The sequence below is a fragment of the Microplitis mediator genome, chromosome 7 (assembly GCF_029852145.1).
Source record: "Microplitis mediator isolate UGA2020A chromosome 7, iyMicMedi2.1, whole genome shotgun sequence".
Taxonomy (NCBI): domain Eukaryota; kingdom Metazoa; phylum Arthropoda; class Insecta; order Hymenoptera; family Braconidae; genus Microplitis; species Microplitis mediator.
Window position 1 is genome coordinate 18,589,098 of NC_079975.1, and position 24,064 is coordinate 18,613,161.

Here is a 24,064-nt window from a genome sequence, read left to right on the forward strand (position 1 = left end):
TTTTTAATCTTTTCAGAACTATTATTTTCTTTTATACATCCTTTCCGTTCATACACCCTAGTAGCTGTTTTATTATAAGGGGTTGAAAGTGTCATCATTGCATTCCACAACCTTGAGGCAATCCGCTGGCCTTCTCTCTGTTAGTTTAGAAAATTGCTATTGGTGTTGGACAAAGAATAGTCGTTTGTCTTGGTCAAGAAAGATATACACATAAAAATAAAAATGTACGATATAAGTAAAGAAAGAAATCTATATAAATAACTTGAAAATAAAACTAGAGCATAAAAAATATTGAAACATAAATATATTTAGAAAAGGAAAATTAAATTTTACAGTTAATTGATTATAGTAAAAGTTCATGATTAAAGGTTGAGAAATAAAGGCATATTAGGAACAGATGACCAACTAATTAGAGTATAATTAATTATGAATAAAAAAAAACATTGAAGGTTGGGTACATAAAATCGATAAGAGAGATCCGGAGATGAGTAGTATTACACGGGTTTTTAACTCTGTTCATCGTCGTGACTGTTAATCATAACTTCTCTGCAAGAAAAAGGGTGGTTTTGTTAGTTTACATCGCAATGAAGAGAGACTCGTGGGATTTTAATAGACTGGGGGAATGATAAGTACTTTTATTTTTAAGTATTATTACCTTTGACGATAATACAATAACACTTTTTTTTTATTCTGTAATGATTAAACGTACGGATCAGTTGGATTAAAACAGATCAGGTTTCTCCTGTAAAGCAGCTCACATTTTTATCCTCTCGAATATATTTTTTATTTTATATTTTGCTTTTAAATATTTTGTTGCATGTTAAAAAAACTCGGTATGAATAATACATTTTAAAAAGAGATATTCTGATTATAAGTACAATATATTTTTTATGCATTTTATTCAAAAAGTTTAAATATGTTGAAACATAAAATTTGAAGGACAAAATATATTGTGCATAATAATATGTTATCAATGTTTAAAATATATCTGTATGAAAGACAAATTGGTGTTCTTTTTAAAGATGACAAGTTTACATTGCCCTGTTAGAATACTTTATTACTGTATACTGTTTTGCATAATATGCTGTTTAAATCGACGGGGCTAAACTCGATTTATTTGGCCACTTTTTTTTTTATTTATCCCCAGCGATTATGGTTTTTATATTATAATCCAAAGCTCTCTGCAGTGTTGACTTATTATTTATTTTTAATCATTTTTTATCGCATGTTAATTTAATTTTCATTAAAAAAATTTTTATTTCATTTTTAAATTTGTTTACGTGTTTCGTTTTTTTTTATTTGAAAAAATAATCTATTTTTTATACTTTTTAATTTTTTTTTTTTTTTTTTTTAATCTATTGTCAGGCTCATATCAACGTACATGGAATGCAAATAAGAATAAAATTATAAAAGAAAGAATAAGTATTATCTCATCACTATCGCATTACATTGTTTCTCATGTTCTTTTGATAAAAATTTAAAAATATAAAAAAAAAGTTGCGTACAATGTTGCGAATATGTTTCCATAATCTAAAGTAAAAGTTATAAGAACTGGTTCTTATCAAACTTTTAATAAGAAATTCAAAACTAGATGATATTATATTATATATCAAGAGATTACGAGTTAAGTATTAATTTATGTCTCTTTGAAAGTACATTAATAACTAATTTCACTTAATATTTAATAAAAAATTATAATAATAATCTTTATTACATTAGCATGCTATTAAAAATTATTCAATGTATTCTTTTATGAAATATATTGTCTCGTTCTCTTGAGAGTTGAAATGAAAATCTTGGCCGAGGGTTAAAAAAAAGTAAATTGTGATTTCTAGCAAATTCTGCTAGATTAATCTGTGAATATTTCACTGAGTCCGCATAGATTGAGATAAAGCTGACATGACGAGTTGAGTATTTTCAATTTTCTTAATACTAAATGTAATATGTGTCATTGTAGTTTTTTTTTTTTTTTTTTTTTGAGGAATAACGTATCTGTTTTCAATTAATAGATAAAATGATAGTAATTTTAAAATAACGATTAAAGGTTTTTTAGCAGAATGAAATTATTTCTAAAAAAAAAAAAATTGAAGTGTAAAGCGTTTTTTATTTTGTCAAATTAAAATCTATATATTTTTATTTCATTTTAAATTGTTCATTTTTTTTTCTTTGTTTTTTGTTTTCACTGAATTGGGGCGTTAAAAATACAATAGTTTTAGAATACATGCATGTACAAAGTGAGAAACCGAATAGATAGAATGGTTACATAGGAGATGAAAATCATTAACAGTGCTACTATATAAAATTTTTATGCTATATTTAAGAGAACGTGATGTTAATTAAAGTTGTATAGAAGCATTAAAGTACTGGTGGCCTCGACAAATGTCTTTATTATTTCACAGAGTCATAAAATATTTAAGCATTAAAACATTTTTATTTCATCTTTTTCCATAAAACCTTTCGTCAGTTCTTTTGGTTTATTAAAATTTAAGTATTCATAAGTGTTAAAAGTATACATATATGAACAATTATTAAAGTAATTATTTAAGGCTTAGAGTGATTTATAAAGAATACAATTTTTTATTTGGAAAATTTTAATAAAATTTCAAAATAAATTAGTTGAATCTCGTAAAACTCAATTCATAAGATCTATTTTAATAATCAAACCGGCTAAACATTTCATGTACCTGAAGATCGGAACGTTTTTCGCGAGACGAAAATAAGAAAAAAGAAATGAGAAGTAAAAAATCTACTGGATCTAGATTTCGTAAATGTTTCGCACGTTACCCGAAAATGACAGGCCACCCCCGACTACCCCTGAAGTCGCTATTAGACACGAATTTCATGAATTATTTTCATTTTCGTTGCGAGAAAAACGTTCCGATCTTCAGGTACATAATATTTCTGTCGGAAATAATTTATTTAAATTGAAATGGTCTCAATATATTATAATAATTATTTTTTATTTATAATTTTATGTTATTAAAACCGAACTTTTTATTCAATATTGTTTTTTTAATGATCGATATATTTGTCTGTAACTCATAATTAGGTCATTTTATAGATTAAAATCAATCAACGATGTATTTGCACTGTTTTACATATTTATATATTGAACGTAGCTATACGTGATATAGTAGTTTATAGCTTATCTAAATTATCCATTCTTTTGGTTCAATATATGTGAGCTATTAAACATATACGTCTTTATTATGAACAACAACTGCACTTAATTTTTTTTTTTGTGATAATGTACAAAAAAGCGTAGCTTTTAATCTAAATCTAGGGTCTTCTAAGCAATCTTTCATCAAATGTTCACGTCTTGAAGTCTCAGAATTCATTTTTGTTTTCTCTAAGAGACGTTAGAGCGTGAATGTAAATAACTTGTTTTCGTAAATGCGAATTTCCACAAAAATCAAATAATTTGGATGAATTCTACAGCAATATAAATTATCGGAATTCAGGATTTTTAAATTTTTAAGATCAATTAAACAAATTGTTCATTAGGGGTGATGCCTTTTTTGGAAATGCTCTCGCTCTAGAAAAAATTAAACATTATTCAAAAAAATACTTTAAGGTTCGTGACGTGAACAATAGAAAATTGTATGATCAGTCTACTGGTTTTTTTTTTAGTGACATACATATTTGATATTGAATCAATACTTATCAATCTGTTATGACAAAGTTAGCGTTTTGTTCTGCACGTGTTAATCGAAAACGTTCTTAGTGTGCTTTACTGTCACGTCAAAACGATTATAGTGATTTCTGCAAGCACTTCGATTACATTCAAATCGTATTTATATTTTATATCACTCCCTAAAAATATAATGTGCAGACTATTTCAAAGACAAGACTTGAAGAAACAATAAATTTATAATGGTCTCATCGAAATGTTATTCTTTCGTACATTGATATCACTTTTTTTTTTGTTTTTATATATTTGTGTATAAATTTGTATGCTTACATGATAAATCTCGAAAGTAGCAACGAATCTACTTTTAATTCATTTTTTGATAAACATAATTTTTTGTAGAATAGATTTAAAATCACATATTCACATCTTTTCGTTTACTTTCAATAAGTACATTGAGGTTCAAGCCGTTGGTGTATTTTACCAAAGCCACATCATCTACTTTCTCACCATTAGTTTTTATTGTTTCCGTTTTCTATTTAATACGAGTATAAAAGCATTGGCGCCGCGGTCTTAAAATAAAACATGACGATTCCTAAGAAAACGAAAGCGGTTAACTTAATAAAAATTTAATGAAACATCGCGGATATACAGATTTAGGATTTGATATATTTAAGTTGGCCAAAAATTAATTGTATGATTCCTCCATATAAAATTATCGTTAATATTTAATCACAAATTAATAAAGTTTAATTAAATTTTTATAGAATAGATTTGTTTCGTTGATAAAATACAAAAAAAGTTATTTTGATAAGTACTTCTCGGTAAGATATCCAAAGTCAATTAATTGAAAAATTATTATAGTTGAAAATTTAAAATTTTATTATGAATTCGAATTTTCTTTATTTTTATCGTTACAAACGTTTGAGAAATTCACTTTTAAATTCTACAAACTTTTTTTTTGTCTTTGAAAGTTATTATTTTTAATAAAAAATTTGTTTTAAATTTCATAAGAAACCTGTTAGTGCGAAAAACAAACTTTACAAATTTTTATTAATGATTGCGGGAAAAGTAGCTAGACTGAGCACAATGCTGGGGGATTTGATGGTGTATATTTGAATTGAGAAGGAGAAGCATCCAGCCGCGATATAATTCTCAGTGGACAGGAAATGAAGTCAGCGTGGGACAAAGTTTGAACGACTCTTGGCCTCATCGTTCGACCCTGGTGACGACTACTATAATCATCAAGGGGAAATTAAACTTTTCTAATTATTTTAACAAGTATTGCAATATTATTCAAAATTGGAAAAGTCATTTGATCATTGTATTAATTTGATTATTTTACAAAAAAATTTTATTAATTAAAATCTATGTTATTACACTGTAAAAAATCAAGAGTAGGTTCGGAGTGATTACGGATTTTATTTCAATTCGAACTTACTTCGTCATTCAGAGTTTTAAAAAATATCACTCCACATACGGAGTAAATAGAAAGCTTGTCTTTTCAGTGGAGTGATTTTGGAGTATTCTGGATTTTATTTCAATTGGCATTTGCTCCGATTCGGAGTTTTAATATGTACTTTAAATGTATTCAATTATTTTTTGTTTTACTATTTACTTCATTTAATTAATTGGTGAATATTTCATATGTATACAACTTCCATAATTTCTACTTGATTTAAATACAACATCAATCTACTTAATATAGCACACATTTTATAGATTAATTTAATGAAGTTTTTGTCTATTTCGAAATCTTGTTTTAAATTCACATTATAGATTAAGTCGTTTTACATCATTTAAATTGTTTTAGCAGGTAATAAAAAAACAGATGACTGACATTTTAGCTTTGAATTGCTGTCACTTTTGTTTTCATGACAAGTGTTTCTTGAATTTTTAAGACGTGATATGGTCTATCGATTTAAACGTCAGTAACTTCTTAAAGTATATAAGTAAAGAAGGAAAAATATTAAAAACAACTTATGTATAGTGACATCACGTACGTATAAGTGTGGTCGTTTTTCTTATATATTGTCATCGTCATCATTTCAGGGGTAAAATCGATACTTGGTTGTATTTCCTACACTCGATTTTTCTCAACCTCATAAGGTTTTACTCATAATTTCGCACGTACACTGCTTTTATGGAAATTATATTAAATTGCTAGAAATTATCATTTAATTATTCTATCTGGTATATTTGTAATTTAACTTCAAATATCCCCATTTTACTTTTTTGACGTACTGAATATCATTTATTTAAGTTCTAAGTCAAAAAAATTATTTTTATTTTTAACAATGAAAAAAAAAGTAAATATAAATAATGCAAATAATTGAATATGATCGATTTTTTTTTCTTTTTGTTATATGTTTTATAGTTACAAACAGTTTTATTCGTGTAGAATGTTATATTTCAAGCAAAGACAGGAACATAAAGGAAATGATGGATATGTCGATCAAGGTATTGAACTTTCCACACGAGACAAGTTGCGAAAACTGGGTGCATTAATAATAAAGCTTTCCACCCGTCAAGCCAGTAGTTACAATCGATTGCGCTGTCTTAAAAACTTTTATAGGAATAATTTTTTAGTTTGCATTATTCTTTTTTTTTATAAATTTAACTCAAAAACGTCAACGATGAGTGTAAAGATAAATTCTTTATCCACACAAAGAAAATTCTTCATGAAAAATTATACAGCACTAGTCATAAAATTACAGTTTATTCAAAACTCTTTGACATTACGGCAAACTTTACGCGAGAATTAAAAAATTTTTAAAGTTGTCAAAGTAAACTTTAATGGGATCTTAAAAAATTGTACTTGAGAATACGAGAAAAGATACTAATTTAGTAAAATATCCTATACAGTCGATTATATTTTTTTTTTACATACAAGCAAAATAGCCACAAAAAAACTTGAAATTTTATATTGTATCTCATAAAAATTATTTACTGTGCTGCACAAGAGATATTCTAAGTGCTTTAATAGTCAATCGGCTATTCTTGATCGAGTTCAAATATTCTTGTGAAAGTTATTCAGTTCATGTGACCATAAAATGTTTCTACATATAAAATTTTGACAATAGTAATACGATTAAGGTTATGGTATAGATCGAATCTTAAGTTAAGCGTTTATTTTATTGAAAATGAAATAAAAAAATACTCACACAAAGCCCAACTTTACTCCGGTAATACTTTTGGCCCGCATAAAAAAAAATTACTAATAAACTCAACACCAATAATAGAATAAGAATTTAATGACAGTTCAAGAAAATCTATACTACTTTGCTTTGAATTTTACAAGAAATAGATGTATTCATATGCAAAAATGAAATATATTAGGTAATAGTACAATAATTTTTCCACAGAGAGCATAGTAAATTTTATAAAAGCGTCAATAATATGATTGATAGCACTCTGGTTTATTATTATTATTTTTATAAAATCATTTCATAGGTAAATTTGATTGATAAATTCTTTTCGTGTATGCCTGGATATTTTAAAAAAATTTATAGGAATTTATTCAAGTTGCAATAATTAGCTTAGTATTTTGTTTGTTTATCTTACTGTACAAACTCAAAGAAATGAATATTTTTTTCTTCATTTTTCGCTGATACGTAAAGATTTGAAAATTGATAAAAATTATGTGATTAAATCAGCCAATTTTCAGGGAAAATTTTTGTATTGTCATTTTAGATTTGTCACTGTATACAGACACTGTACACGCAGAGAAATTTTTAGTAAAAATTACCCAAAAATATGATACTGTGAGGACATGTGGAAAAAATCTCAATTTTTCTCATGCACATTGTAAAGTATACTGCTCGATAGCATGTAAATGAAGTGCAATTTCGACTAACATAGTAAAAATTTAGTTACTGATGTCCTTGTAGTACCAAACTTTATGGGTAATTTTTACTCAAAAATTCTCTGCGTGTAATATCTTCAAGTTCTTTAACCTCGCAGATGCAGAAGTTTCTTCAGTTGGCCTACGAGATCAATCGGTTTTTGCATTATTTAAATTGATTAACAATTGTAGTCTACAAGCACTCAAAATCAGATTTTTTTAATGAGACATTTTATTATTCTTGTTAACGAGAATTTTTTTATCATAATCACATAATTTTTTTTTTTTTTTACAACAACATAAATTCAGTCGTAAAAAAGTTTATAACCTTAAATAAATTATGATACCATATATTGTTTTTGTAATAAAGAAACTTTTAAACATATCTTCTTTCTGATATTCCTTCTTTTTTAGTGTACGTATTTAAGACAATTTTTATTTGTTGTATACAAAACATTATATAGGTTTCAAACAAATTAATTTTACGAAAAAGTAAAATTTACTTTTATTATATTTTATGAATTTTGTTGTATGTAAAGTAGATAAAGAAAGATAATAAAGAAGAATGATACAGTTGACTTTCGTGGTTTAGCAACGATTTAATAGTTTCAGAGACTTTAAAAGTTTTTTATTTTTTACCTTTGAACAAAAGCATTACCTCGTGGATATTCACCTGTCAGTGGCAGGGCTCGTTGATGCTAAAAAGAAGTGGGAATAAACGAGAAGTCTCGTTCATATTCTCTTTTCTCTTATGCGATGGATTCAACTCCATAACAGGCACTAATTACACGGAATAATAACCTTTATTTTGTGTTACGAAAACAAGTTATATTTTATTTTTATTTATCATTATTATTGTTATTATTATTATATTTTTTTAAATCTTTTTGAGTCTTTTTCTTTTTCTCTAGATCTTGTTATTCGCACTTTTTCTCTTGAGACTCTGATTCATCCGTCTTGATAATCTTGTGGCACTATGAAAGGCACCGCGGGGTCGAATCTTGTCCTCTTACTCTCTTGTTACGACTATCTTTCTTACTCTTAAAAAGTACTCATCTCTTTCTTCTAGTTATCTTTTTTATTTATTTATTATTTTTATTTTGTACCTCTCGCCAGTCCACACAGCTTTCTCTCTCTCTTTTACTCTCTCTCATCGTCTGCGAGCTTGCTTCTTTTCGTACAGGTACAGGTATGTGAGACTAAAGTCACGCCGCGGCACTAACTTTACTCTTCTGCTGCTTCCTCTTTGTCTTTTACTTCTTATTTTTTCCCTTCTTGCCTTCTAACTGACAATAATTTTCCAACTGCAGTCGGTCTCCTTCGTAGGTCTTGTCTTTCATTTTTTTAAATTCATTCTTTCCTATCTTTTTCATTTGTTTCCAATGCACTTCGGAATTTTTGGAAATTCGTTCGGCTATGGTGATTTTATCGTGACTCATACATAGAATACCAATAAATATGTATTGTAGTATGATACGAAACATCAAACAAAAATTATCATAAGCAAAATATTTCAACCTCTATTGAATTTTTTTTCACCTATTTCGATAAAACTATCAATTTATAATTATCAATTTCAATCCTGATCATGTTTTTTTTTATTCATTTATGCATAACAAAAGTTTGCAATTGTTTGAAAATTAATTTAAAAACTTGATGCCCGTAGTTTAAAAAGCTTTTCACGATATTTTAGTCACGCAATCATAATAAAATTCAACTCACAAACAATTAAAAAAGACATTAAATAACTTTTAATTTAACACATTCAAATCATTATACTTTAAAGCAATCAAAAATTTAGTTAATTAACAATTTGATTATATGATATATGAGTATTAAAAAAAAAGTAATTACGAACAATTCAAAAAGAAAAGGAATAAATATTTTTGACGATGATGATGTTGCATGTGAAACGTGAAAAATTCTATTGATAAGGTGAAGAAGTATAAAGGTTGTGTTGCGAAAAGTCGACATTTACCTTACGATACACTCAGCTTTGGTCAATACTAAATGACTATCGAGCATGTATCAACTTTAAAACGTAGCTTGTAGTACTTTGCCGCGTTCAGAGCCGCAAGACTATCGTTGATGTACCATCTGCGTCCGGCATATACACTCCTGTACCAGTAAAACTTTTGACCTTATTCTTAACTGCTTTGGTGTATTTATCTCCCTTCTCTCTTCTCGTTTCCCGCAAAAGTCAAGGAAAACTACAGAATGCTTTATTATAATTGCATTACCATGATAACTTTGAGATTTATTTGCTTTATAAACGCTTTATATTCTCCTATGAACATTTATGTTTTATTTCTCTGTGCATCACATACCATAATATGCTTAGGTATGTTTAAACGAACGTAATTTTATGCTCGTGCAAACATATCAACTAATGGACAAATATATTATATATATATTTTAAAAACTTTTATTAGTATTTTGAAATATAGCTAAGTATTATTTAAAAATAAAAACCTGCTGAAGTAACAAATTTAAAATATGGTGGAGTAATAACTGATTCGGATGAACGCAATAGAAGCCACTTAGATTGTTTCAATTACAGAAACTTTGTTTGTTGGAGTATAACGAAATTGATTTGTAAAAACAATAGTTTTCTAAAGTTATTGCATAAATGTAAGTGCAGATGTTTTTTTTTCGTACAATGAAAGTGAAAATGGACCATGGATTTCGTTAAAATGTGTTTAAGAATTCAAAGGTTACAATGGATTATAGTTGTTTTTTTGAAATACCGATATTATTGCGTCACTTATTATCTATACTCTCATAATGTACTTTTTTGAAGTCATTTTAACTAAAAAAAAAAATAACGTCTGTTGTTTTTTTTTTTTTTTTTCAGGAAATAGTGGGTTGTCCAGGTACTCGAAGTTCGACGGTTTCCAACGACATCCGGTGAATATATAGTCTACTTTATACTTAACGGTAAGTCTGTTTCTATATCATACAATTACACACACACACACAGAGACAACACACATATACGCACATGTATATATTTATATAAATTTATTTATTTCCGAATTTGTTTAAACATGTGCGTTTTTATGTGTACATCTACATCCGTTTTATTGAATCGAATATGGAATAAATATACTATGTTGATTGTGTATATAAACATAAACGAGCTAGTAACATGTGGTAAGCATAAACTGTGCGCAACTGATCTTTTTACCGACCTCAAGCAACAAACTTATAACACACTATAATAAGACAAACACTAAAAGTGTATATCAAGCACCTTGCTAACTATTTTCTCCAGTGCACTGTAACCTAAGGCTCAATCCCTCGTACAGCTGGTCACGTGATTATTAACATTAACTTGAAGTTGTGGTGCATACAATCAATATATTTAACGATATCATATTTTTTCCTAAAAATTTTATTAAGTAGTCTTATAAAACCAATAGCGTACTTTTAAAATGCTTACGTTACTATACAAAATCTTTAAAACCATTGACTCGGTGGGCCAGCCGTGAAATATACAGCAGTTTTCGAACTCAGTTCAAATTTATTATTAGACATATGTTGTTGAGTGCTTCGAGCTTTAAAATACATTTTTTTACACTCATCTTTACAAAAAATCGGATTGTTTTCGTATAATATTTCATGTTATACAACCAGATTATCAGATTTTAATTTTTAGTTTTGCGAATCAAGAATGTTATAACAAGATAGACCTAGTTATATTTTGATACCGATATTTAAATAAGTTATATGAAAGAAATGCAAAAAAAAAAAAAGTAAATTTTGAAAAATTTATTTTTTTTAAATCCTCTAAACTGTTATTCTTATTGATTTAAAAATTGAGTCAAGTCTTCACTCTGTACAGTACTATAGAGTACTACAGTAAACTTTGTCGATCACATACAGAATAAAATCTCAGATTAAAGAAAAAAAAAATGTTATTACTGTAGTATTGTATATTATATTTTAACTACAATTAGTTATGCAATTGTTCTACTACTTTCATCTCAACGAATATTATTTTTTTATTTATTGGCCATAGGTTGAGTTCAAAGGTTTGATAAAGCTTAAATGAGCCTTGAGAAATTCGTCTATTTAAACATGTAACTTTTCTTTATTAAAGTGTAAAAAATATGTTGACTTCCCGGGTCAAAAACAAAACTTGATTTAGACTTGGTTGCCTTATATCGTGACTAAGTCTAAATTAAGTTTTATTTTTGACCCGGGTTGAAAAAAAAAATTTTGATTGTCCTAATTGGTCCAAAAATATTTCTTGAGTCGACAATATTTTCTTTGAGCTAAAAAAAATTTTTTTTTTCACTCGTAAAAATATATTATGTCCTTGATAACCTTTGGAAACAAGGTAAAGTGATTATATTGGTAAAAACTGTTATAAGTGAGTACAGAGTATATAATATTTTACAATTGGAAAACAAATGAAAAAAACTCAAAAATGATTGCATACTTGGATATTAAATAAATGTTAGAATTTTTCATAACTGGTTTTTTATGTCGTAAACAGAGCTATATCAAAATACCGTTGTCATCAGTATAAGGAAAAAATTTTTTCTCAATATTTTTTTTTGTGCATTTAAATAATTATCATAATTTGCATTTTGCTCAATAAAATTTCTTGTTAAAATTATTCAAGATATTTTTAATGTCATATAATTCAATTATTCAAAACGTCTTCTGCATTTTATATAATAGTAGAGAACTTACTTTTTTCTTTTATATGTTAAAATATAGTGATCCTGTTATTTGCAAAAGAATTTGCTGTTCATTGAAAAAAAAAAAAAACAAAGAAATATTATAATGCACTTAACGATTTATTTGCATTTAGTAAATGGATTTTTTAGTGAAACCAACTTTTTTTTTATTCCATGTAGTTCATCAAATTAAACCAATCAATTAATTGGCTTAACTTGATCAAAATTCAAGGCGTCAAGTGGCAATAAACTGTAGGGCGTATTGACAAAATGCCGCCGCACCGAGTCTCATCGCGTGGGTTATTAATTAGCCTTGGTAATACGCCAGTTACTAACCGGTTTATGACGTGGCTATTATTTGTAATCAATTCCGTGTATATGCTTGCAAATTCTTCTGATAAAAAAAAAATATTATTATACAATCTTCGTAATCTTGAAATTTATAAATAATATTTAAATCTCAAAAGTATTGTTTTAATAACAATATCAAATTTTAATGGCATTTATATATTATAGTATCTATACTTTCTTGGTAATTTAATTCTGTACTATTTTTTACGTCTTTTCTTTTTTCCATTTTTCTGCACGCGATCGTTGACCTGATTCTCACACCTCAAGAATGCCACATCATGGAAAATCTATTATAGTAATTTATAAATTATTAATTTGTATTTGAGTATAATATTTTATTCTGCGTCGATAGTTGATGATTAAGTGATTAAATTGTTATTAGTATATTAATAATGTGTTGGATGTTTTTATGGCTTTATATGAGACTCAGGAAGTGTTTAATATAGTAATTGTGGTCAAGTCATAATATAAAACTTTTTTCATAGTACGCAACAATAATTTTAAAATCATATAAATTCTTGCTAACATATTTTTCATGAGGGTATATTGGAGGAAACGTAAAACTATAATATGTTATGTATGTATATATTAAAGGCACGTACAATTGAGACACGCTAATAGTCGTGCGTTTCATGACAGTATAATAATCTGAACTCTCTGACCGACATGCTTGGTTAACGAAATTGCGCGCACGAAACAAATCAACGTAACGTGTAAGTCTACATGTGTGCATAAACGTGCCATTGCTCGTGGAGAATGACACGAACGTTGATAAGCAACCATTAGTTGTCGACTCAAATTAACTCGAGAATACTTAATCGACTGATTCAAGAGTATACGTTTTATTTTATCTTTTAATTATAATACATATCTATCAATGGAAATATTATTCATTTATTAGTAATTTATCTCAAACTTTTATTAAATTAACACATGTTATTTATTTATTTTGTTAACAAATTCCTTCTAAAATTATGAATGAATAATGAGTTAAAACAGCAGAAGATCTAATAAAAACAATAATTTACTGGCACTTGGTATCTAAAAAGATCGTTCGCCAAGAAAGGAAGAAAAAGTTTAAATTCGAAAGAAACGGATAAACTCATTGATGTTTTTTTTGTTTTCTTCGTTACATATGCATATAGAAGACCACACTCTGTTAGCACAAAGATCGTATACTTTAATATCATTAGCATCTATCTGTGTTAATTAGCACTAAATACATACAGTAGAAATTGTATTAAGACGATCATGGTGTTTTTGGATCTCATACAATGGGATTATGAAACTTAGAGAATCAATAAGCTTTGGTTTGACTTCTGTTAATTATTACACAAACTTGCTTACTTAAAATATATTTATCGGACAATGCTCAAATATTTAAGCTATTGTTTAAAATTTACATTAATAAATATCTAACTTTACTACTATACAAAACAATTATAGCTAAAATCGATAAACTCATGTTTCATAGATGGATTTATGTTTTAAAAATGTATCAGGAGTTAAGATTAATTATTAAAGATATGAATTATAAACTAACTTTGATCTCTAAGCCATAAACTAACTTTGATCCTTTTAATTCTATTTCCAGCGGATTTAGACTGTTACTAGTTCTAACATCTAGGAACTCTAGTTCTGAATATATTTGAGAAAACTATTAAGCACATTTATATCTGAAAGAAAAAAATATTTGGGTCTGCAATAAACCGGATCAATTGAAACTTTCCGTTTTTAGTATTTCTTTATGACAAATAAGAATATTCAAGCTAACTAAATATGCTGTTAACTCAAATACTATCATTGTTTGTTTCAAATAAGTACATTATTTGCCAAAAATAACTCATTTATTCAAAACCACTAAATTGTTCAAATATGTTATATATTTTGCTAAAATAAATATTTATTTTTCCATATCCAAGTATACAATTTGTCGAGCTCAAATAAGTGTTCTTCGGCTCAAATTTTTCTTTTTTTTTGTTGTGACAACCATTGAAATTATATCAAAAAAATATAAAACTTGATTTAAATCCGAGAGAATTTAGTTTTTCCTTGTAAATACTCGTAAAGTTGACAGAAATACGTGATTTTAGCAACGTGCGCACTGGCTATGCTTTGACTGAACTCATACATTTATTAGTGCGGCGTGTCTAAGTACTTTATTTCAACTTTAGTTAATGAAAATATGGCTAAAAGCATTTCATTTTTTTTCTCTATCTAGAAAAAATAATTGGTCATTTTCAAATAACTATATAGTTATATATACACTGTAAAAAGAACGGTGTTAAAAATGGACTCGTTTTAACTCCTCCCGGTGTAAAAATGAAATTACACCGGTGTAGGAGGAGTGATACACTGGTGTTAAAAATACCGGTGTTAAATCGGGGTAACCGGTGTAAAAGCGGAGTAAAACCGGTGTAAATGCGGGTTAACCGGTGTTAAAGCGGAGTAATACCGGTGTAAAAGCGGGGTAACAGGTGTAAAAGTGGAGTAATGCCGGTGTAAAAGCGGGGTAAATTGCGTCCGTCCGGAGTATTAACTTTAAAGATTATAAAACACAAAAAATGTCAGTTCTTTATGAGAATTAATAAAAAATATCATTTATTAACAAGTATAGTGATCGTGTAAGTAAAAATATTCACAAAGTAAAATATTTTAACACCGGTAAAGAATATCTACACCGGCGGCGGCGTTATTTTAACACCGGTCTAGAATATTTACACCGGCGGCGGCATTATTTTAACACCGGTCTAGAATATTTACACCGGCGGCGGCATTATTTTAACACCGGTACAGAATATTTACACAGGTGGCGGCGTTATTTTCACACCGCTTTCGGGGGTAAATTTAACACCGATAATTTTAATACCTACACCGCTTGGACTTACCCCGGTGATTTTTTACAGTGTATAGTTGTTATTCTAATTCGAAATATAAGTTAATAAGTGCTGAAAGTTCGTTTTTGAAAATGAATTAACGAACTTCATTGCATAAGGTATTCTTATAGCTCGTTAACAGTATATAATTACTCAATTACTCAATTCGCAGTCAATATCAATAATTAATTTTTAAAATACCGTTGATCGATAAGATCGAGGATTCAACACTTTAGACAAAATTTACGTTTTAATTTTTACATGTTACTTTATTGGAGCTTGAATATAAATTTAATCACTGCTTGACGTTTTTCTAACAAAGCTCTTGCTTTTTTTTTTCTTTTTTTCATATAAAACTATCTTTTGAAATGGCGAGAGACCTAACAAAAAACATTTCATTTTTTTCAACACCTTTATATGTATACCAGAATTTATATTTTTCGCGCACGAGTGTCGCTTTTCATAGATTTATTATAATGAATATTGTATATATTTTTATGTTATCTTTTTCAATCAGGTATGTGGAAAAGAAGCTTCACATCTATTTCATGGCTTTTTTTATTATAATAAAAATGGAATTAATATATACATATATATTTATTTATTTAAATGATGACAAAAAACACTTGGTCATAATCGTAGATTATATGAAAATTTCCCAACAAACTCAAGAGATTGAAATTTTTTTTTTTATAGAATAAACGCTTATATTTTAGCGATTTATAAAATTGAATTTAGCAATGTTCGTAATAAATTTTTGTATTACAATATTTTTTATTTATTTTTTATGATAAATGGTGTCCATCAAGAGTATAGTGCTTATTGATTCAGGATTAGGAGGATAAAATTCCATATAAAAATGAAATTGTATTTAAATTCAATGCAAATTGAATTTGAATATATATTTTTGTATAGTTTTATATTATTTATTAGTATTAGAGATCGTTTATCTGGATGGGAAAAATATTTGAATTTGACAAGTCCATCTGAAAGGAAAAAACTGTATGACACTCCTTTTTCGACGATCAAGAAAAGACTCAAAGGCAATGTGTAAATAGCGTAGGGTCATGGAAAATGCTAATGTGAGTTGGAAGCATGAGGGAGTATAGAATAATAAAATAAGTAAAAAAAGGAGAAAGAAACGTAAAGAAGCTCTTTCTTTTTTCTTTCTATTTTCCAGAAAGAGGACTAACAGTTTGAAGAAAAAAAAGATAACTGTTTTTACGGCGTTTGTGCTTTGCCCGGAAATCTCATTGTTGAAAAATAATGGTATCGTTAGCTGAGCGTTGCTGGGCACCTTTCTATTTCCTTCCGCTTGGGACGAGTACTATGCAAACGTTTCACTCGAATATATATTCCGTTTTTGTTTTATTTTCTACTGAACTATAAGATGAGAGAGAAGACGGTAAAGGATGCTATGAGAATTGTGGGCGGGGAAGAGTGATGTGATGTGCGAGTGCCAAGCGGATCTAATCGAAGCGTAGTTTTTCGCAGAATCTCGTTGAAGTTTTGAGTAGCAATGACCAAAACTCACGAGTGTTTTAAAAATATTGAAAAAACAGGAATAATGAATAGAAAAATATGTTAAATTGTTTTTGGTTACTTTTTTTCCTGTTGTAAAATAAATATTTATTTATTTGTTTTTTTTAATGAGTAAATATATCTTTTTGGTATTGTCTAAAATAATGTATGAAGATTTGGAAAGTAGATAAACAAACGTTTTTTCACAATCGTGACTTTTTTTGTTTGATATATTTTACGATTTGTATCTATACTAATTTATTCTAGGTGTATATATTTGAGTGGATAGACTATTTCTTACTGGAGTACGTGTCTCTGTCGGTAGTATAGTAATGTCACTTTCATGTCTGCAAGCAATAAAATGCAGAAGAGAGTGTTGAGAAGGGGCGGGGGCATAGAGCAACTCGCTAATTAGCTCCGTTACATGGAAATGTGCGCTCGTGAAACGCCGTGTCTTTTCTCTCACCCCTGTATAAGGAAGAATGGGATACTTATTTCAAATAATGATCCTTAGGGAAATTGTATATTCCTTGAGACTCCCTTTTCCGTAGGGAAATATTTTATTCTTAGGTAAACTAATACATATTACATAATCACTTTAAATTTTTTATTTACAACATTTAGCATACTGTTAAGTCTTTAAATAAACACTAATAAATTATTAATCCTTTCACCATAATTAAATTTAAATTTTTTAAAAGAAACCTTCCTTTATTCCTGGGTAAGTGTGAATCAATTTGAACTTCGTGCAAAAGAATAAAATTTAAAAAAAAGCTTAAAAAATCAAAAAGTGCACACTTGAAATCTTGATGTTATAATAAATATTTATTAGTTATGACAGTGGCAATTTTTTAAAATTTAATATTTGTCCACTTAATTAATGCGTTACATCTATCAGACAATACACGAAGAAATAAATCATACGAGTAAACTCGACTATACATGTTTATTGAAATTTATTCGTGTAAACTTGGAGAGTGTCGGTGTTAATTTTTATATTTAAAAATCATTTGACTTGACCGAGATTCGAACCCTGATCTCCCGTGTGCGAATTCTGTCTTCAATCTGCCAGTCCGATGTCTTCTTTGAACGAAAGTCGCTCAACTTGTAATAAAATATTTGTACTTGTAGTAGATATTCGTACAAGTTATCTCTATCAATTGTTAATTTTATCGATTTGCCCTGGAAAAATTACAATCCGTTTAATAATTTTTAGTTGCTTCATAATACTTGATACTACGCTATATTCATCCGAGATTTACAGAAATTGCTATACAGATAGTAACTTTTTAAAATTTTGTATTATTGAGTACACAATTTTAGTTAATTTTTACAAAATAAACATCGTTAAAAAATGATTTAATAAACTCTTTGTAAAAATTGCTGCTCTATTAATAAAGAATACGAATGAATAAGTAATACAAGTAATAATATAGCAATTTTTTTTAGATAAACATATACAATATAAATTTTGTGATTTTTACTATATATTTGGTAATAAATAATAAAGATAATACAATTATTGATTCGCATCAGAGTTTTTACTAAAAATATATTGAATATTAGAATATTTTCGAGACTCGTTTTCTCCGTGTACTTTATCAGGAATCCTTAATTTATTCATCGGAAAATCATATTAAACTGAATTCAATAATAGATATTGGAATACAAAATTTATTGTTTATTGGTTTTTCATTAATTTAAATATCGTTGTCTATATTGTTATGCATCTATTATATGTTCATTTTCACGTAAATTCTTCAAATTAAATCGCTATTTTTCCGATTGACAATTAAATTTTAGAGAAGTCTTGTTTTTATTATTTTTTTTTTTTTACTATTGCCATGCCAACATTGTTGTTAGCGTTTGTTAAGTTGTGCTTTCCCAAAAAATGTTATAATAAAGGAGACAAGAATATCAGTTAACCTAGTTAAGCAATCGAATATATTTGTTACTTATTTCTTATAATTGACTAAAGAAGGCTTGAATGGAGATATTTCATAGAGTTCTTTTCTATAACAATCTGAAGCTAATGCAAAAGGAATCAGGTCGATCTATTGATGTTTTTAAGAGTTATTGTGTTCACAATAACATGTGACCCTATAAACGGCGTACAGGCCAACAATCATTAAAATAATAGTTAAATTGTACTTTTTGACATAAATATCAAAGTAAATTGACTTAAAGAAGTCTTAGATTGGTTAATTAGAATATCCTTTTTATAATAGTCTGCTTCTTTATACTATTTTAGTGCATTATAAAACTTGTGGATATGCTTTAATGTATAAGTGAATCATTAAAAAATTTTGATGCGAGAGTACACCATTGCTCAACGGTATTCGTTATAAGAGTGCAATATGCAACAACTATTTGACATATTCAAGATATATTTGAGATATAAAAATACTAATATTAAAAACGTATTTTAAGACGTTTATAAATCGAATATTTAACACTTTATTATATGTATTTTTTAATTAGTGCGATAGTTTACTCAATATAAAATATATTCACGGTTGTGTGAAGTACAGATAAAATATTGTGAAACAATGGTTCATAAAAAAAATTTAATTCAATTAACTTATACATAAGAGACTATCAACATTTTTAATTTACAAAAAAAAGTCATTATTTATAAGTCTCTTTATCAAGAGAAGCAGCAACGTCTTTTATTAAAATGTAATTTTTACTTTTTTATTACGTTATATTTTTACAAATTTCGAATTTTAGTAGATTGATCACTTCTTTTAATATATATCTAAAGGAAAATAATTATCTGTTTCGTTTATTATTTTTAGTAGAAGTTATGTAATAACTGTTGTGATAATAAAAATTTTGTCAGATGATTTATCGTGGCATCAATTTTTTAGCCATGCCAAAGATTTTCCTGTTCTCAAAATCACATTAGATTTAAAGCTTGTATACGTGATGGTTTTTTAAAAATACACATATTCTCGACTTCCCGCTATGAAAGTTGAAAATTTTCAAAAAAAAAGGGAGTCATTGGTTTCGGTCCGATTTTTGAAAATCGAGTTTTCATCAGATCTCGACGTTTGAGACCCATAGGGTCAACCGTTTTCCAGATTTTTTTTTAATGTTAATGACAGAATTCCAACAAGATAAAAAAAATATTTTTAAAGGATTAAAAAAGGTAAAATAACGTTTTTTTTTTTAAGTGCACACAAGTATTTGTGTGTAGAGACAATCGATAAAACGAAAAGCAAAAGAAAGAAATAGTTGGGTAAAAAAAAACGATCAAGATGAATCAAGGTGAAAGAGTCGAGAAGAAGAAAAAGAAGACGAAGAGATCAATGCTTCGACGTTCGTTTAACTCTTCTTTTCTCCTTTTTCTTGCTCACCACAGACTCGTTTCTCTTTACCCATTTACGAATTGACCTTCTCTCACCCTTCGAGTTTATATCCTTCTCTTAGACTACTGGCATCGCTGTGTGTACCTCCATCATTTTATTTTCTTGTCTTTTTTCTTAGGTACAATCGAACTCATCGTTCTCATCCTTCCATTCCTTCTCATCATTTTATTTACTCTTTCTTTGTCCATAAAAATCATCCTTATCCATTCTATTTTACCTTTTTATATTTTCACTAGCTAAATACGTTTATACCCCTCCTTTATTCATTTTCGTCTAATGCATACATGGAGTACATGTATTTGAAGGAGCCTACGAATTAATTGATAGATTTCGTATGTTGCATCTGATTGTTAATGAGCCGAGTACGTTATATAGTTATTACAGCAACATATTTCAATAATTATTATGTAATTTTCTTTTTAATGTTATGTATTTTTCTATGATGTATATGTCATTGGTATTTGGTTTGTGTAATGGCATACATAAGAACCAATCAATCTTTCTATTATTTCTTCAAGCTCAATTCTTGTTTTCTTGATTATGTTAAAAGTTGATTTTGCCTATGAAAAAATTCGTTGAACAAATAAATGGGTGATTTCTCATGTTTTTCTTAGAAAACTATACGTACAATCAAATATTTTTTCAAGAAATAATTTTTTTTTTATTAAAAATACTACATTACTCTTGCAACTATTGACAAACGAGAAACCGCTAATGTAATAACCGGCTGTATGTTGGCTTTTTGTATAGATTTTCAAAGTCTTCGTGCATATTCAATACTTGATAAAGGATAAATCAATTGCAGATTCAACCAGGGAGTGCCAGATACTGTGAATAAATCAAAGACCTGTAGTGTAGAATAATCCACTAGAACTGAAAAGATTACCAAGTATAAGAAATAAAACTTTTAAGTCGTGAACTGATTTTCCAAGGCACAAAACTGAAAATAGATTAAAAAACGTTTTAAACCAACTTTTATACGCTATTCATCCTGAGGTTTAGATAAAAATCAATGATCAAACGCAATAAAGAAAAATAGGAAAAGCGACTACCGATGCTAGAAAAGTTAAAAGTTTGAACCCAGACATCAAGTTGAATCTATTCGTTCCGTTATCCCAGTGGTGCCAATGGAATACGTAAAGTCTCTGTTGTAAAAGTGTGAGTTTTCTGTTGTTATACTCTCGCTGGTTCGCCTCCTGAGGTTATACAGTTGACGCAAACTCAACTCAAGAGATCTCATCTCGTTTTTACAAGTGGCAATACGATTACTGAGAATATCACTCTAGAGACCAAAAAGCTTTCAACCGATGAATAAAGAGATACTTTGTGTATACAGCTTTTCAACGTGTATTATAATGGCATTTTAACGATGAACAAGAGTATATACGTTTGTAATATTTCGACATGTTACACGCATCATATTCTCTCATCTCTCTCTTTGGCTTTGTCTATGTACACACACATATAAATATATAGTCGTAACTTTTCTGGTAATCCAAATTCCCTTGGGTGAATTGATATTCTAGATATGCCGTTGTATCATTACACCAAACGATCCCGTAATTTGGTTGTCTTGGCATATACGAGTTGTGTATTGTGAACCGAACTCCTACTCATGCAAATAACCGATAGCAATTGCTAAGTGAACAGGACTTTCCAAATAATAGTATTCTTTGTTATGTATAGGAGTGATATTGAAATATCCATTAGATTAAATTTATACATATGAACTATTGAAAATGGCAATGCTATTGTAATACAGTTGACTAAATTTTATCATGTGATATTTATAATAGTTGGAAAAAAAAATAAATAAAAAATAAAACGATCATAATGCATATATTATTCATCATATGAAAGAAGAGATAAAATATAACGATGCAATTAAACTAGATTATATTGAATAATGTTAGTAACAATGTAATTTATGATGATAAGACCGATACTTTATTGATAATATATATTTTAATGTGTATACAGCGTTATTATCGACAAATGAATAATTAAATAAAAAGCTTTTACAATGACACAGTTAATAAGTGATGTCGAAAAATTCAATTTTTTGTTAGTAGCACCTGATATGACTTGACCATATACAAATAAGTCATGAAACTTTACTAATCACGATGCAAATACAATTAATGTATTAATTTCATACATTAGAATATCAATTAAATCAAAGAGATTATTATCGTAAAGTATTATTGATTATCTACAATAAGATCGTTAGATTATCTATCGGATCATTCAGCTATCGACATACGAACCACAATTTATAAATATATGGATATATATAGACTTGTATCTGACAAAACTTGGTTGCACTTTGAGCTTTACCTCAATTGGATTAGTTGATCGCTAATAATCTTATTCATGCGATGCTTATTCATTGGGTTTAATTATTGAAGCAACATAATATTATATATGAATCGTATTTATATATACGGATCGTAGATCTTTAACAGACGAAACCGTTTAATTTAATGATTGTCAGTTGTGTATATATTATAATATTGTAGATCATATGGATCATATGGTGAGGCCAACTAGTGTTAAATATCAATCAGAATCGAATAATTAATCTACTCAGTGGAAGCTATTCGAGCTAACTACTGACTTTAATTCTCCCGTAACCCGACTATCTCCGGTCGCTGTCGAGTACCCTTTTCAGGTTTTAAACTTGCTCATGGGCTCCTTTCTTATCGCACTTCTCGATCCCTATGAGCTTTCACAGAGCGTGAATAAGGTGGATGATAAAAAAAAGCTTATGAATGCATGCGTGGAATCCTTTGTTAATGTACAATCTATTTAAATTTCAATCATACCATTCAACGTTGTTTTTATCTTTTTAAAATATAGTATTATCTTCTTTTATAGTCTTTTGTGTTTTAAAATATACACATACATTATTAAACTAAATAAACCTACTATAACAAGAATTACACAAGTTTTATTTGGTAATTTTTAATTTCAGAAGCGAGGAAAAAAAAGTAGCACAAATATATTATACAAGTAAGACAAACGAAACTGTTTAAAAAAGTTTTGATATAGTATAACAATTTAAACTTGTATAATGACATGTTCCTTCATATACAACTTTTTTATAGATGGTTGTATTCTTATCAACGTTCTTCAGTTCCCATAGGGCACCAAAGAACGTGAATGTAAGGGTACCTGCATGTTTGATAACTAGAACCAACGTTTTTTATCCGCCACCATGCGCGTTCTATCTCTACTTGAATTTTTCGCCGAAGTGTGCCAAGATAAAATTCAAACACCAACGCGTTTATATACTTTTCTTGAACGGCATTGACCAAGTCTCACTGAACTACTTTTTTCTACATAGATCTTTTAAGTTTCTAGTTTATTTTTCAGCGGTTTTATAAAATACTATACAAAGATGTAAATATTTATAAACTTATTATTCGTATATTGAAAAATCTATACTTTATTTTTGTTATCTGGAATAACCGAAGGGTTAAATTGAAATTTTAATATAAACTTCTTCATTTGTACTAAATAAACGAAGATGTTAATTGTTGGTTGAATAACAATATCACGTCACATTGGCAGATGTACTGTCACTGTCACATCTATTCCACTCACTGCACGATTGCTCGTAGCTATATCCCCATCATCGGTATATAGCCGCTCTTGTATTGAATTGATGCATAAAAAATTGTATTCTGCAGCAGGCGGCTTCACGAAAAAAAAAAAAAAAAAAAAAAAAAAAAAAAAATGATTAAAGTTATTCAACTGATAGTAATTTATTGAATATTGCTAAA

At 28.0% G+C, this 24,064-nt stretch overlaps 1 protein-coding gene across 2 annotated transcripts in view; it reads left to right on the forward strand.

Annotated features, from left to right (window-relative positions):
• Nucleotides 1-24,064, forward strand: part of LOC130672273 (uncharacterized) — a 109,332-nt gene that overhangs the window by 22,218 nt on the left and 63,050 nt on the right. For both annotated transcript variants that reach the window (XM_057476728.1, XM_057476727.1), the window contains exon 2: nt 10,327-10,409. The gene's annotated coding sequence lies outside the window, so the exon portion shown is untranslated. The remainder of the gene's footprint in view (nt 1-10,326; nt 10,410-24,064) is intronic.